Below are 15,231 nucleotides of genomic sequence, written 5' to 3'. Positions count from 1 at the left end.
TATATTTAAAAATTAAATCATTCACAGACCTGGGATTTGAACATCTGCTTAATAAACTTTTGTTGTGGATCTCATATCTAATCATGGCACACCTGTGTCTGGTTGAGAAGGACTTTGATGCTGTCATGTATATATAAAACATAGTTAGAGGCAAGAAGTGAATTGAATAATACTTGGAGGTTCCTTTGGGTCCCTCCAGAAGGAAATTTCATCTGTATTGTTATTTTGGGTTTGTGACTTTTCCTCACTGCTAGCAAAACGGGTGAATCTTAATTCCTTAAGTCTGTGCCTTGCTAGAACAGATCTCTTTTAGTGCCATGTGGTCACAAAAAGGAAGTAGTGTTTATTTTGCTGTGTTTTCATTTGTATGGAAAAGATAAATCTTCAAGCACAGAAAAAGATGGTGATACCAAAGATAGCCTTTGGCTGTGTCTCTGTCCCATGGTTGTACCTCTTGTAAAAGAATGCACACTCAAATGGGGTAATGGAGGAAAGTTTAATAAAGAAAATATTTACAGATGTATGGTAAGAGAAACCAACAAGCAATGGTGTTGTACCCCCGGGCAAGCCACACTCCTGGCCTGAAGGAGCAAGGGGAGGGGGTAGAACCCAGGGAGAGTAGCTATATGGAAAGGGTAATTGATAGAGAGATGGTGAGCTAATAAGTGTAGAATCTGGGGAAAAAGATACACTGATAACTGTGTCTAGCCTTCTGATCTCTTGCTGGTACCCACCATTGGCTGAACCCAACTGTTGGTGTAGTTGATTTGGTTCAGACTTTCTGAGGCTTTGGGTGGAAAAGGGTGAAAAATGGGTCCGGAGGGGAAACAGAAAATATCAAGCCCACCATTGGGGGTCATTTTCAGTCATAACACCCAACGTGTGAAGCAAATAGAACCAAGAATGTAGCCAAGCATGAGAGGCTCCAGGGGGAGGCGGAGAAGCCCTGGGGACTGTTGGTAACACCTGGAGAGGAGTGGGGAAGCCAGCCCCGCTCTTAGAGCAGAGCTATAGAGAAAGAGCAGAGGAGTCAGCTGAAAATAGCAAGAAGCACCTTGCCTTCCTATAGCCACACCAGGGTCCATTTGTTGGTCACATTTGTCTTAAGTGTACCTCCCCTTCAGAGGGTTTGGACTTCTTAGAGTGGGCCAGAAGGGATTTGATGAAAGCACCAGGAAGCACCTTTTAGGTCTGAAGATTGTAAGGATCTCTTGAATGCATTGCCAAGGGAAACTATGTCTCCTTGGGAGTTCCAGAAGGCTTTTCAGGAATATTCTGGTTGTAAATGACAGAAATTCAACTCAAATCAACTTAAACTTGATAAGAATCTGTGAGTCCAATCTGATAATAAATAAATAGATAAATAGATAAATAGATAAATAAAAGAGAAGGAAACACTCTTACAGTAGAATGCCAACTACTAAATGTAGAAGAAATGATGGAGTTATAAAATTATGGTAATAATTGATTCAGGCAAGAATCTTCAGTAGATGCTAAAACTAGCAGGTGAAAGTTTGATGAAGAACAGGACATTGACAGTCTCAAAGTATCTGCCCACAAATTGCTTATTAATTACAAAGGGAATTATAGCAGCTTTATTATGGATAAACCATCTTAAACAAGTAATCAAAGGTAATATCATCAATAATGACACAAAGTGCCTTCAGATGTGATGACCAGGAAAAATACACCAAAGATTTCCAAAGGACTCTTTTGGAAAATCTGGTGTTTATGGCTCATATAGTCAATTTTATTTTGAGATCAGTTGTCTACAAAAAGTAACTGGGTGAGGGAGGGAATGATTAATTGACTTGCAGGATTATTTATCCTTCAGGAGAGAAAAAGTGTTCTGTGGTTTAGCTTAACTAACTTTAGATCGCTTTTTTTTTTTGGTCCATCTGAATCAATTGTTATTTTCTAAGAGTGCTCTGACTTCCTTCCTATGATTGATCCTTTACAGTAAAATTCTGGTGCAGCACACTGATTCCCTTGTCAAATGTGGTGGTGGAAACACGAATGCAGCATGAGTATCCCTCTCAAAAAAGAGACTGAGAGAATGGGTCTCTGGAGTCTTATAGTTTTTGTTTTCTTGGGAACAAAGAAGATGGGCCCAGTTTTTCCTCCCCCATTGTCATCTGTTCTATATAAGTACAAGACGAATATCAGAGGCTACAGCTGTGGTCTGAGCACAGAGTAGATGTTGAAATAATCTGTCAGTATTACAGAGTGTCATTCACTCTCTGGACCATGACAGAATGTTCTCTGGGTCAGAGTAAACCATGTGCACTTTTGTGGAAACCTGGAAAAGAGATGATTTGGAGAAAATGGATATGCATCAAATAATGTATGTCTGCTTAGATGAAGGTTTTGAAGCTGTGAAACATTGGTGCTGTTATGCGCAAGTCTGTCAACAGCTTGGGTGTCAGCCCGGTTGCTCTTCCTGGGGTAGCAGGTCTGTGTACAGGCTCTGAGTTTATTGCTATGACGGTCCATTAGAACTGATCAATTGTTAATCTGGGTTCCACTGACCTCTCTACAACACCTGCCAGTGGATTGTTTTTATCAAAAAAATTTCAGAGTACCATCTGCTTACCATGAAGTAATGTTGAGGAGGTTTCCGTGCTATTAGCTTGGGAAGAGCAGAGGGAGCTAGGAGACTGTTTTCCTACAGAAAAAAAAAAATGTTTCTGTGACATTTCCTAAACTGTACAGCTTCAAGTTACATAGTCTTAGCCCCCACTCCACCATCCCATTTCCAAAATAAAAAGGAAATGCTGGATCTGCCTCTTCTTTCACTTTAGATTGGAGTCTTCGTGTCTTTGCATCATCATGTGCTTTAAAAGTGAAGAATTTGTTTTTCATTGGTAGAATCATCAAAAATTACCAAAAGAAAGTCATGCCTCCTTATTGTCAGGATTTTATTTATCATTTAAATTTCCTCTTACAGTTTCTCCAGAGGTTTAGCCTTTTCTTTATGAGCTTATAGCCTTGACATTGGTAGTCCCTTCTGTAGGTCCTAAAATATGGCACTAGGTTGTTAGTTCTTAACAAAAACTATGTTGGGGCAAGAGGCAAAATATAGCCTTTGAAGGGTAGGTAGCATATGTGAACAACCCACAGTGCAGTGTCCTGCACACAAACCAGAGCTGCGTGGGTTCATTGGCTGGAAAACTTTCTTGTGGACACTGGTGTTGGTTTAGCCCTTGGGCTTGTCCCCCTGTATGGTGTCCTGTGGGTTCCAGACTGGCCTCTTGGTTTTGTTCTTTGTTCCCTGATATTTCCATTAGGGCACTTTTCAGTTAGAATTGATGCAAACACAGGCCTTGTTAAAATGGCATCTTCCCTTTTTTTAACTGCATGCTTTGAATTAACATAGGTTTTTAATGTAGAGCACATATGAGATTGATAATTATAAGAAAAGAGTTTAAAAACTGTCTTAATTATCACATATGATCATTTTAGCATTTCATTCTCGTTATGTTGATGGGGCAAGGGTGGGGTGGTGGGGGCAGCCCCTAGCCCTGATTATCCTAGCTATTGATGAATTTCCAGAAAACTAGGTCTGTGCATGTAGTATAATTCAGAGAGAAGCCTTCTCCTCTTACTTATTGTTTCTTTTGGGGTTTTTCTACCGGCAGTGAAGAAGAAAAAAGTCCTTTTGACAGTTTACTAAAGACCTGCTTATCTTTGAACTGCAAACATATTTTCTTTGAAAGCTGTCTTAAATAAGTGCCAATTGCACAGAGCTGGTGCACACTGGGAAAAAAACGAGAATTGTGGTTTTGCATTGTGTATCCTACGGAAACCTTTTTGATTACAAAGTTTTCTATAATAATTTTTCTTTGTTGCTTTGTAAGTAGTAGGTGGAAAAGGCCTGATGACATTCAGAGGGATAACAAAGTGTGAGTGGAAGGGAACTGGGGGGATGCAGTGTCCTGAACATCCCCTCCTGGTCACTGCCGAGCTGCTGTCACCTATCTTGCACACACAGTGTCCTGATTTCAGAGTTGGGGTGAGGGGTTTGGATTGGAAGTGATGTAGAGACCACTGATGGGAAATCTTGGGGTGGGACAGCTTGTGATACTTGCTAGAGCATCTTCTTCCACCTCGTTGCCACAGCCTGTTGCATTGGGAGGCTGTGTTGAAGGAGAACCCAGGGAGGAGATAGCCACTGGGAGAAGGAAGCCTTTCTCAGAAGGCTTAGGAAGGGTATCTAGCAAACAGTGGAGTAGAGCTGTCCTTTTCCTGACAGCGTCTCCTTGCTGGCTAGTGAGGCTTTGCCCTGGGGAAAAACTGTATGTTGTGAAGGAGAGCAAAGGTCAGGTTTAGTAGAAGTACTTGCTGGGTGGAGGAGATGACTGCCCTCACAGCGTTTCTCATGTATTTCTGTTAAGCCCCAATCCATCCTTGCTCCCTTGGACTGAGTGAGGTGTTGAACTCCTTGCTGAGGGAGGAGGTGGAACACGGAAGACCCAGACCCCAGAACTGGAAATAGATTTTTTTATAGAGATAGCTCATTGACTTTTGTGCACGAAACAAGAAAGGTAGGGTTCACATCTATAGGAGAAAGAAATGAAAAGAGAAGGAAATTTTCACACTTTTTGTATTAAAATAAGCCCCTCTTTTCTGATGTAATTTATCAGGGGATGCTTTTTTTTCTTTTCTCCTCCTTTTTCTTTTTATCAGCTTGGCCAGGGTTCACAGTCTTCTGCATTTTAAGATCTTACATTAGATGTTTCTTAGTTAGGACTTGCCATATGTCATTTATTCACAAGACTGATATGTAAATAGTTTCTGAGGAATCTTTAAGTGTGAGCATTTAAAAGTCAAAGTAATTTCTTCGTTGTTACACGCACACACACTGTCATTTTCGTGCATTTGGCTAGAACGTTATAACTTTTACAGAGAGAGCTTTGGTCTAGAGGTCTGAAAATGGAGGTTCTGGTAGTTCTGGTCCCAACTGGACCATTTACTTGCTCAAGGAACTGATTGCTCATCCATAAAAAGACAGATTGTAATATCTAGATGATTTCTAAGATCTCATTCATCTCTCATGTGCCAAGATTCATTCAACAAATAGTTATCAGTGATGTCCTGTGGGTCAGGCACTGGGTTTTGGATATGGCCAAGAGCTAGACAGATGCTGTCTTTGTTCTCATGGAGCTCACGCTGTAATGCAAGTGACAGATTTTAAAGACATGATGACAGAAATAATTTTAAAATTTTGATCATGATGAGTGACATGAAACATAAGCAGGGACTTCCCTTGTGGTCCAGTGTTAAAGGATCTGCCTTCCAATGCAGGGGACACAGGTTCGATCCCTGATTGGGGAACTAAGATCCGACATGCTGTGGGGCAACTAAGCCCGTACGCCACAACTATTAAGCTAGTGCACCTCAACTAGAGAGCCTGCGTGCTGCAAACTACAGAGCTCACGTGCTCTGGAGCCTGCGCACCACAACTAAAGAAGAGAAAGCCCACGTGCCACAACTAGAGAGAATTCCACACGCCGCAACTAAGACCCAATGCAGCCATAAAAAAGAAGGGAGAGAGGGAGGGAGGGAGGAAGGAAGAAAAGAAACATAAGCACAGGGCATAATTACAGCGCAGGACAGGAGACCTTGCCTGGTCTGGGAGTTCAAGGGACCTTGGTGCAAATCCCTGAAGAATGAGTCTTGACTGAGTGGTGAGTAGATTTACCTCCTCCAGGGCTAGAAGAAATCTCCCCGCAAAGTTATAAGTTCTAGCCAGGGGAACAAAAACAATAATGTGTGCATTTCTGGTGCATCTGTGTGTGTGTGTAACAACAGAGAACCCATAATACCTGTATTTTCCATAAATGCAAAATTAAAATTATTTGTCTACTTTCCATATAATAGTCTTTCTCACCTAGTGATACTTTATTGTTGCCTCTTTAATGATGCTTATCATTTCGTATCCTTTTAGTTTTATTCATGTGTGTCCATTTGTGGCTTAATTTAAATTTATTCAGAACTCAGCACCTGATAGGCCCTGTTCTAGGTTGTGGGACTTCCATAAACTGAGATGTGACCCTCATCCTCCAGGAAAGTTCTAATCTCCCTTTTTAAGATATGTTTCGTTAGTTGTTACTTTAAGGATTACAATAGGCATCTTTAACTTAAGTGCACAGTGTATCTTGAGTTAATTTACTGTGCGAAGTACCACTCCATCTGAAACAAGAATAGTGTATTCTACCTACCACTTTCCTTCGTGTAGTCATATATTTTACTATTATATGTGTTATAAACACTGTAAGATATTATTTTGTTTTAGTTTTGCTTTAAACAGCTGTCTTCTAAAAAATTAAATAAGAAATAAGGTAGTATGTATTGATATTTACCTACACATTTACTGTTTCTGGCACTCTTCATTTCATTGAGTTTCCTTCTGTTATCATATCTCTTCAGCCTGAAGAACGTCTTTTAGCTTTTTTTTTTCCTTTTTGCATTGAAGGTCTGGTAGCAACAACTTCCCTCAGCTTTTGGTTAGCTAAAAATATCTGTATTTTGCCCTCATTTTTGAAGGATAATTTTGCTGGATACAGAATTTTTACTTGAAAGTTTATATTTCTCTTTTACCACTTTGAAGATATCATCCCATTCTCTTCTGATCTTTAATGTTTCTGATGAAATGTCCTCCATCATTTTTATCTTTGTTCCTCTGGATACACTGAGTCATTTTTCTCTCGTACTTTCAAGATATGTTTCTCCTTATCTTTGATTTTCAGTATACTATACAGTGTGATAGGTTAAGGGTGTTACTAGATGTGATTTTCTTTATATTAATTCTCCTTGGAGCTTGCTGAGATTCTTGTATATTCTCACCATATTTGGAAAAATTTTAACAATTATTTCTTCAAAATTTTACCTGCCCCATTCTTGTTACATTTTCTTCTGGAACTTAAGTCACGTCTGTGTTTGATTGCTTAATATCATCCCACAGATCAGTGTGGTTCTTTGTTTAGTTTGTTTCCAGTCTATTTTCTATTAATTGGTCTCCAAGTTTACTAGCCCTTTTTTTTCTGTGGTCTCCAATCTACTGTTAAACTCATCCAGGGAATATTTTATTTCATGTATTGTACTCTTAGTTCTAGAATTTTCAATAAATCTTATTTTTAGTTGAAGTGTAGTTGATGTACAATGTTGTATTAGTTTCTAGTGTACAGCGAAGTAATTCAGATATATATATATATTCTTTTTCATATTCTTTTCCATTATAGGTTATTACAAGACAATGAATATAGTTCCCGGTGCTATACAGTAGGATGTTGTTGTTTATCAAATCTTTTAAAATTGATTTTATTTCCTGCTGAAATTTCCCATCTATGCACCAATTATGTTCATGATTTCTTTTAAGTCCTCAGACATATCTACAATAGATGTTTTAAATTCCTTCTCTGCTAATTCCAGCATCTAGGTCATTTCTGTTTCTATTGAGTGCTGTTTTCTTTTGAAGCCACATTTTTTTTTGCTTCTTCACATGTCTAGTAATTTTTGTTGTAGGTTAGGCATTGTGTTATGTCTTCAAATTATTTTTATAAATTTCCTCATTGTAACTTAGTATAGTTCCATTCATGTAGCAGATGTCCTAAAAATACCAAATTTATTGAATCCAATTAAGTTGGATTTAGGAAACAGTTATTAAAGAGATGAAGAGAGTGATCAACTATACATAATAGGGAAGACTCCAGTGGTTTAATCTTCTGCACTCTAACAATGTAAGTAGTGAGTACAACATAGACTTCTTTGTTCCAAAAATACCACAAGGCCATCTTCTAGTTGAAAGAAAGAGAAAAATGCATTTCTGTTATAGAATCTTGGACCGCAAACATTGTTTCTCAAAAGTTTATAATTTCTATAGCTTAATTATATTGCTACCATCCCCTGTTCTAAATCCAGATAAAAATATTAATATTAACAAATTTAAAGACAGAAAGTGCAACTTTATAGCAATGGTAATTGATTTGGTTTTGTTTGAATAGTCACCTTACTTAATAGTTCAGAGGGGAAAAATGACATTATTTGCTCCTCCCAAAGTTATCATTTATTTGTCTGTGGAACGTTTTCACATTAGTGACTCTCTTTTTTCTTTGCTACTTATGTGTTTAGAAACCTAGGTCTTTTATCTTTAATTTTATCAATAATGAATAATCTAATAAAACCCCTATGTGTTTCCCCTTTGTCTTAGTCTTTCTTGTTATAACATTCTTTTTTCTATCATGACCATGTATACCTTAATTTGTAGGTAACAGTGTTTAGAGAAGTCTGAAATGTTGCTTTAGAAGGCCCTTTCTTTTCCTATCAACTCATTGGTTCTTTTGTGATTCCTTTTTATCTTGGGTTTTCTCAATTGGGCTTTCTGAAAACTGGGAATGTTTATTTAAAATAAATATTTGTTTAAAACATATTTGTTTTAAATATATGTTAAACATAGTAAAACGCCACCAATTCAGACTTTATTAAACATTTCAATTAAACAAATACTTTTAAAGCACGGTTTTATTGTTTCCGCATACACAGTGTGATTGTGATGTTTCAGATATCAGCCAGTTTGGAAAGGGGACATTTTGGGATATTGAGGCCCTCTGGGCATATCTATAGTTATAATTAGATAAACACTTAGTGGTGCTGTTAACCATAATATCAGAGTCCCATAGTACATTGCCAGAAACCTTAGTGTCTTTCATTAAGATGGCTGACTGCAGAGGTCATTGGCAGATCCCAGAAATTACCTTGGGGTCTTTCTCCAGCAAATTCTTTGGCAGCCCTTAGGAATGCCGGAATGCCCCTAGGTTGCTGATTTCATCAAGGGTCTTGTGGTCTAGGAATTTGCCAACTGCTATTGAATTTTTAAAGTAAAGCTTGAATCTGGTGGCAATGTAGAAAGTAGACACCTCAACAGAAATTTTGTAATCTCATTTAAGTCTGTTTGTTAATAAAGCACCTGATATGTACACAGATGAATTAATTCTCATGTTTTCTACTTTCAGTTTAGTTTGTGGGGTAGGTCTTTATAATATAAATAACTCCAAGTATGTGCATTTGGTATAGTAATCCTAATTCTTCAAATTAAAAAAATTTCATGACTGACATTTTTAGGATAGCTCTCTTTGCTGGTTAATTAATACTAATAGAATATAGGAACAATGATAAGAGTAATAGGTGCCATTATTTAAAATGTATTAGGTATAGGCAGTGGCTTAAATGCTTCCCAGGCATTATCTCATTTAATTCTTCTCCCCACGGTCATGTGAGAGAGATACTGTTATTATCTCCATTTTACATAAGGAGAAACTAAGATTGAGAGGCCACATGTTGGGCCCAAGGTTATACCACAGTGGATGGACCAGCCAAAATTCACACCTGAGACTGTCTGGCTCCAAAGACCAATCAGTTATGTTGCCTCATGGAATCACAAATTTTAACACTGACCTTAAATTGCACTGGACAAAATCTTATAAAGAAATAAGTTTAAGACGAAAGTTATAGTGGGTTATTTAATAGGTCTATCAAAAAGAAAAAGGTCTATCAAATACATTAAAAAGTTTTCTAGAATGGTAAATCCTGACCCATGAACCTATGTAATAAAAAAATCTCTTAATAAGATATAATGATTTAGTAAAAATGATTAAGCATCACTTTACTGGTATTATTAGTAACGGACAGAAGGGAGACATCTCTTATTTGGTAATTGGATCTATTATCTACATAGTAACCACTGTGACTTTTTAAAAATACAAGTTACTTATTACTTATACTATTTGCTTATACTAAGAACAAAGTCTGGATGTCCCACATACCTTACAGAGCGCCACACAACTTTCTCAAGATTGCAGGTGGATTAGCAGCTACTTCCCTTTCCTTCGTGTCTGCTATGTTCCTGCCTTACTCCTTCTGTTCTTTGAGCTCCCCTATACGATTTGTTTGTTTATTTTCTGTCTCCTCCAGCAAAACATGAGCTCCATGAGAGCAGGTACCTGACATCTAGTCATATGTCCACAAATATTTGTTAGAATTAATTGAAATTCATAATGGTGATACAGTCACTAAAATCCGCAGCTGACTGGTAATCACCAGCATCGTTGGTAATTCATGAAGTTGTCATCTGTTTATTTCAGCTAGAAAAAGCTAATTCTTTCTTAAAATAAATACTTATGGCGTGACCAGAAGTGCTTCAGTTATTGCTGTAACATTCAAAGACATTTCCATATATTAATGGCAGCTTTTATTGAAGCAGTTGGCTTTTGTTGTTACTTATAATAAATTCATGAAATGGCTAATTTTCTTAATCTAAATGAGATTTTTCTGCCATTTAATATGTTACAAATATATGAGTATACTAATTATGAAGATAACTAATTATATTTAATGAATATTATGTGAAATGAGTATCAAGTTATTTTATTAAACAGTTATGTTCTTATAGAGAAAACATCTTTAAAATTGGAAAGGAGAAAAATTAGAAGGGAAACATGCTCTTACAACTCAGGTTTCCTCTCTTGAGCAGGTCCCCACCCACCTTCCTAGCTCCCATAATCAGTGCTACAGACACCATATGTCTGTGGCAGGAGTAGCCTCTTACATCACAAGTAGGAATTCAGAAGAGACATAATCAGCCTTTAAGAATGAGTATTTGACAGCAATAACAGGCGTGACTTGAGGTTATATGTGAAATCTTTGTCATCTAACATTATAATCTCCTTAGAATACCTTTAAAAGCCATAAAAGTCAGCCCCTTATAGAACATCCTTGATCTGACATTTCACTTGTCCATAGCAAAATACAACAACAACAAAATAAATAAACAGGCTTCAAAACAAAGCAGCTTTTCTCATGCTGGTAGTCATTAATAGAGAGGGGAAAAAGTAATTTTTTTCTCTTGGAGTATTGCATTAGTAGCTAGGGGCCTTGAAGTTTTGCTAATCAGCTATGTGACCTTGGTTAGATCACATTTCCTTTCAGACTTCATGTTACCTCTGGTAAATGAGGGCATGAGACTGGTTTGATTTTCCTGCCTGGTCTAGAACTGCCTAAGTCTGTGAGGTTGTGATTTTTTACAGGGAAAGGATAGCAATTATTTTTCCATAGAGTGAGGGTATTCTTTGAGGAAATCCAGCAACATCTACAGACATAGCATTGTCCTGAGGGAAACATCTCTGAGAAGAAAATCTCTCTATTCTTTCCTCCCCACAAATAGATATAAACTTCCTACTTTAAAGCTGGAACAGAGAAATTTCAAGGAAAGATTGCTTGATTGGATCATTCACAGACCGCCCCCGCCTCCGTAAATTATTTTATCATTTTAGATTTAAGGGGGTTCTTTTGAGTAATATAAAGGGCACTTTTTTTTTTTTTTTTTTTTTTTTTGGTGTGTGATTTTAAGAACTTAACTCTGGAATGTAAATGCCTTGACGCCAAACCGTAGTTTCTGTATGGTTAAAGAAATTCAGAACCAAATTAAACCTTTGCTTTTGCCTTATTTAGCAGTGATTATGTCGTGCATGTGAATGTATTCATAATTGATCCTTCTTCCTAAAAGTTTTCAGGTGGCTGAGACCATGTAAACACCATGAAAAAATTTTTTTTCTAGGTTTTAAAGACTTTTGTCCTCTCATTCTACATGAGATTGACTGAAATGTAGAAGTTGTTCTGATTAAAAGGAGCAAGATTGGAGAGCTGGAGGAGGAATTACAGCTTATTAGTAATATTTTCTGAAACCCAGGTCAGAAGAACAGTGGACCACAAACAGCTTTTGTCTGGTCAAAAAGCCTTTTTGATTACAAGGAGATACAAAAGGATTCATTATGTCTGCTTATATTTGCTGATTAATATTCTGGGTGAGGTAGATGTTAGCTATCTTCTGAAGAGAGAAAGACACAGATTTGAATCCTGGCTTGTTTATTCTTGCTGGTGGTGAGACCCACGGCAAATTTCCTAGCCTGTTGGAGTCTCAGTTTCTTCTGTATATTTAGGATGGTGATACTCTCCCTGTAATGCTGTCAGGTTTCCACGGGCTTATTGATTTACGTGAAGTATTGAGCACACTGTCTGGTACAGAACATGATCCCAGTTCAGGGTAACCATTATCATTACTGTGATCATTATTTTGACCAATACTCTTGAAATACAAAGAAGTTGATTACATTCATAATTGCTTATTTAGTCTCTGCCTCCTTTGAGGGCTTTGAGTTCTGTGGGGCAGGGACCACATCTGTTTCTCAGTTTGTGATCAGAGCTTAGGCACACAGCTGGCACTCAATAAATATCTGAAGAAGGGGTGAATGACTGATGGGAAAAAATGGAGGATCATCTCAAGAGTGAGATCCCCACTAGGAAGAAGGTTAAAAGCATCATTTGCTCAAGAGAAAAAAATGCGATGCTGCTAGCAGAATTGGGAGCAGCAGGAGGGCTGTGCCTGCTCAGAGCCTGAGCCATTTCTAGCCTTTTTGGGACTTTGGTGGGAGACAGGATTGGGTGTTTTGTGTCCATGGAGGGGTTGAACTCAGACTCTCTTTGGCCACACCTGTGCCTTCCTGGGTGTGTGTGGCAGATGGTGAGAGGCCCCTAAGTAGACAGAGAGAGCAAAAGACCTGGAACAATTTCCCTTCATAATCATCAGCCAGTTTTGGAGCACTGGGTTAGCTAATTGTTCACTTTTGCTTTCATTGTTGTTTTAAAAAGGGTCTTTATCTGTCCGAAGAGAAACACAAACAAGAGACTGGTGTTAGGACATATTTTATATTCCTCTTCCAATTGCATTAATGGTTTTAAAGGAAATCTCGCTTGTAATTGCCTTAAGCATTCTGTCTTTATTATTAAATACCAGCCATTTATTATGTTCTACACTTCTTTTTGGCTCTGTGTGCCATTTTTTCTGGGACCTTCTGAATTTAAAATGATTGAACTGTAGGGCACATGGTTCTGGGAGCATGCCCTCTCATTTAAATTTCCAGGAGCACCACCATGCTCTTAGAATGTCTTAGCAGAGACAGATGTCTGGAGTCTAGGCCTTTATTCATTTCACTTTCAAAGACAGCATAACTATCAGATTAAAAATCAGCAAAATTCTCTTTGCTTTGGAGCCAGCTGTATTCCACTTTTTAGGTCTCATATGCCCCAACTCTGGGTTCTGATCTTGAATCTCGGTCACATCTCAGCTGGGTCCACGTCCAGTCTCAGGTTATTTGAGAGGAGTTGCAAGACCTTGACTCAGAATCACAAGGTACGCCTTAAACTTTAGACTGTCATGTGAAATAGCATTTGGGGGGCTATGACTATCATATTTAATCTTCATACCAATCTGGTGAGAGTAGGTACTATGATAACCTCACTTCCTGAATGATAAAACTGGCATTCAGAGAAGTTAAAAAGTTACCCAAAGTCACATGGTACAGCGTGGTGAACCCTTGGATCAGAAACTAACTGGTTTTGATTCCATGAACAGTGCTTAGATATTACGCTTTTCAGAAAGCATTTGTTTATGAATATTTATTTTCTAGGTCTTTCTTTGATCTGGTATGGATGGGTGATTGGAAATTGTAAGAATTTGGAAAGCAGACTACCAAAAGTACAGGTTGAATTCAGTTGAGTCAGTAGCTGTTGTTTTTATTTTCTTGCCTCATTGGACTACAGAATTGTTTCCTTCAGTATTTGATGCTATTGTTGTATATTTTCTGAAGTCACTGTTTATAAGCCGTATGATACTCTTTCCAGGGTGGGGGCTCTGCTCCCAGATGAAGAAAGAAGCACCTCTGGCAAGATGATTCTTCAGTGAGCTTGGTGGTAGTGTGGGAACATCTGTCATCTGCAGTATTTCTATACCAAAGGCCCTGAGTATTCATTCATTCATTCGTTCATTTGTTCATTACTTTCTTGGATCTACCTGCAAAGGAAAAGATTCTAGAATATTTTCCCTGGGACTTGGGACAGTAGCCAGGGTGCCAGCAACAATTGGAGGTGCCTGATACAGTGAGTCAGACATAATGTGCTCTCTTTATTTGCTTCCTCTGCCTTTTTTCTATTCTCTTTAAGTTTAATAGACAAAAGATGGGGAAAAGGCAGAGCAGGTGACACCCACTGTTGAGCAAGGAGGGCCTTAGGGGTCGGTCCCTTGGGAGTGTCTGCAGATGGGATTTAAGTTATTGATGTATATTCTTCCAATGTGGCAGAAACCAACTCTGGGTTTGAAAAGTTGACCTTGGACTGCACAGGGGGAGAGCTGTTTTTGGCAGATTTGCTTTTCTGAGAGAGGCAGCCATTTCCTGCTGCATGGTTATCATGTCAAGGGTTGGGAACCAGGGCATGTTGGCGATAAGGATTTAATGAATACATATGAGAAGAGGAGATTCAAGCCACTGAGCAGCATATTGCCCTAGGCCACTTCCCATTTCAGGATGGTGAGATATTTAGGGGAGTAAATTTCAGGTGATCATGGAAGAAGAAATGTTCGAGGGGCATTGGGATGAGATATGTCCTAACTGGTGTTTCCCACAGCAGGGGTGTGGTCCACCTCGCTGGGGGCCTTATAATCACCTCTCAGGTTTGTCCATTGTCTTTATAATTCACATATAGCTTTAAAAAATACAATTAGGCCTGCCATTGTGTTCATTATCCCACATGGCAGAAAGGACGTGTTTTTAATTTATTCTTTGCTTCTAATTGTAGTGTCGGCATGTCAGGGTTCACTGGTTAGAGAGAGAACGCGCCTGCTTTTGTAAAGCAGTTAATTGGACCTGGTAACGATTATTGTCAGTAATCCCTGGGGGTGGTGCTTGTCCCAGGGCATCGTCCTTCATGGCGATTTCCAGCATCTAGCGTGCTGGGACACTGAGGATTTTCCAGAAGGAAACAGCAGATTGGAGTTCTTGTACTGCAGACCCAAATTGCAGTCTTGTTGGTGACCTTTTCTGAGTGTGTACTGCTTTCTGGTGCTAGGGACTTCTGAAGAGAATGTTTTCAATTTTGAGGTGTTTAAGAAAATATTTGCAATACAGGCAACAGACAAAGGACTAGTATCTAGGCTAGAGACAGATCTCATCCATAGCAGTCACCAAAATAGCACAATAAAAACTCCTCCATATCAATCTACTGCAAAGAAGCAGTAGAAAAATGGGCAGCGGATATGAGCAGTCAGTTGACAGGAGTATAATTAATTATATGGACGAAGAAAAGATATTCAATTTCACTAGTCATCAAGGAAAAGTAAATTAA

General features: G+C 38.4%; 1 protein-coding gene across 4 annotated transcripts in view; it reads left to right on the top strand.

Moving 5' to 3' along the window:
* The window catches only part of CACNA2D3 (calcium voltage-gated channel auxiliary subunit alpha2delta 3), a 795,640-nt gene that overhangs the window by 231,961 nt on the left and 548,448 nt on the right, over positions 1-15,231 (top strand). The gene's annotated exons all lie outside the window — the stretch shown is intronic.

The sequence above is a fragment of the Orcinus orca genome, chromosome 10, assembly GCF_937001465.1.
Source record: "Orcinus orca chromosome 10, mOrcOrc1.1, whole genome shotgun sequence".
Lineage (NCBI taxonomy): Eukaryota > Metazoa > Chordata > Mammalia > Artiodactyla > Delphinidae > Orcinus > Orcinus orca.
This window is presented reverse-complemented; position numbering and strand designations above follow the sequence as displayed.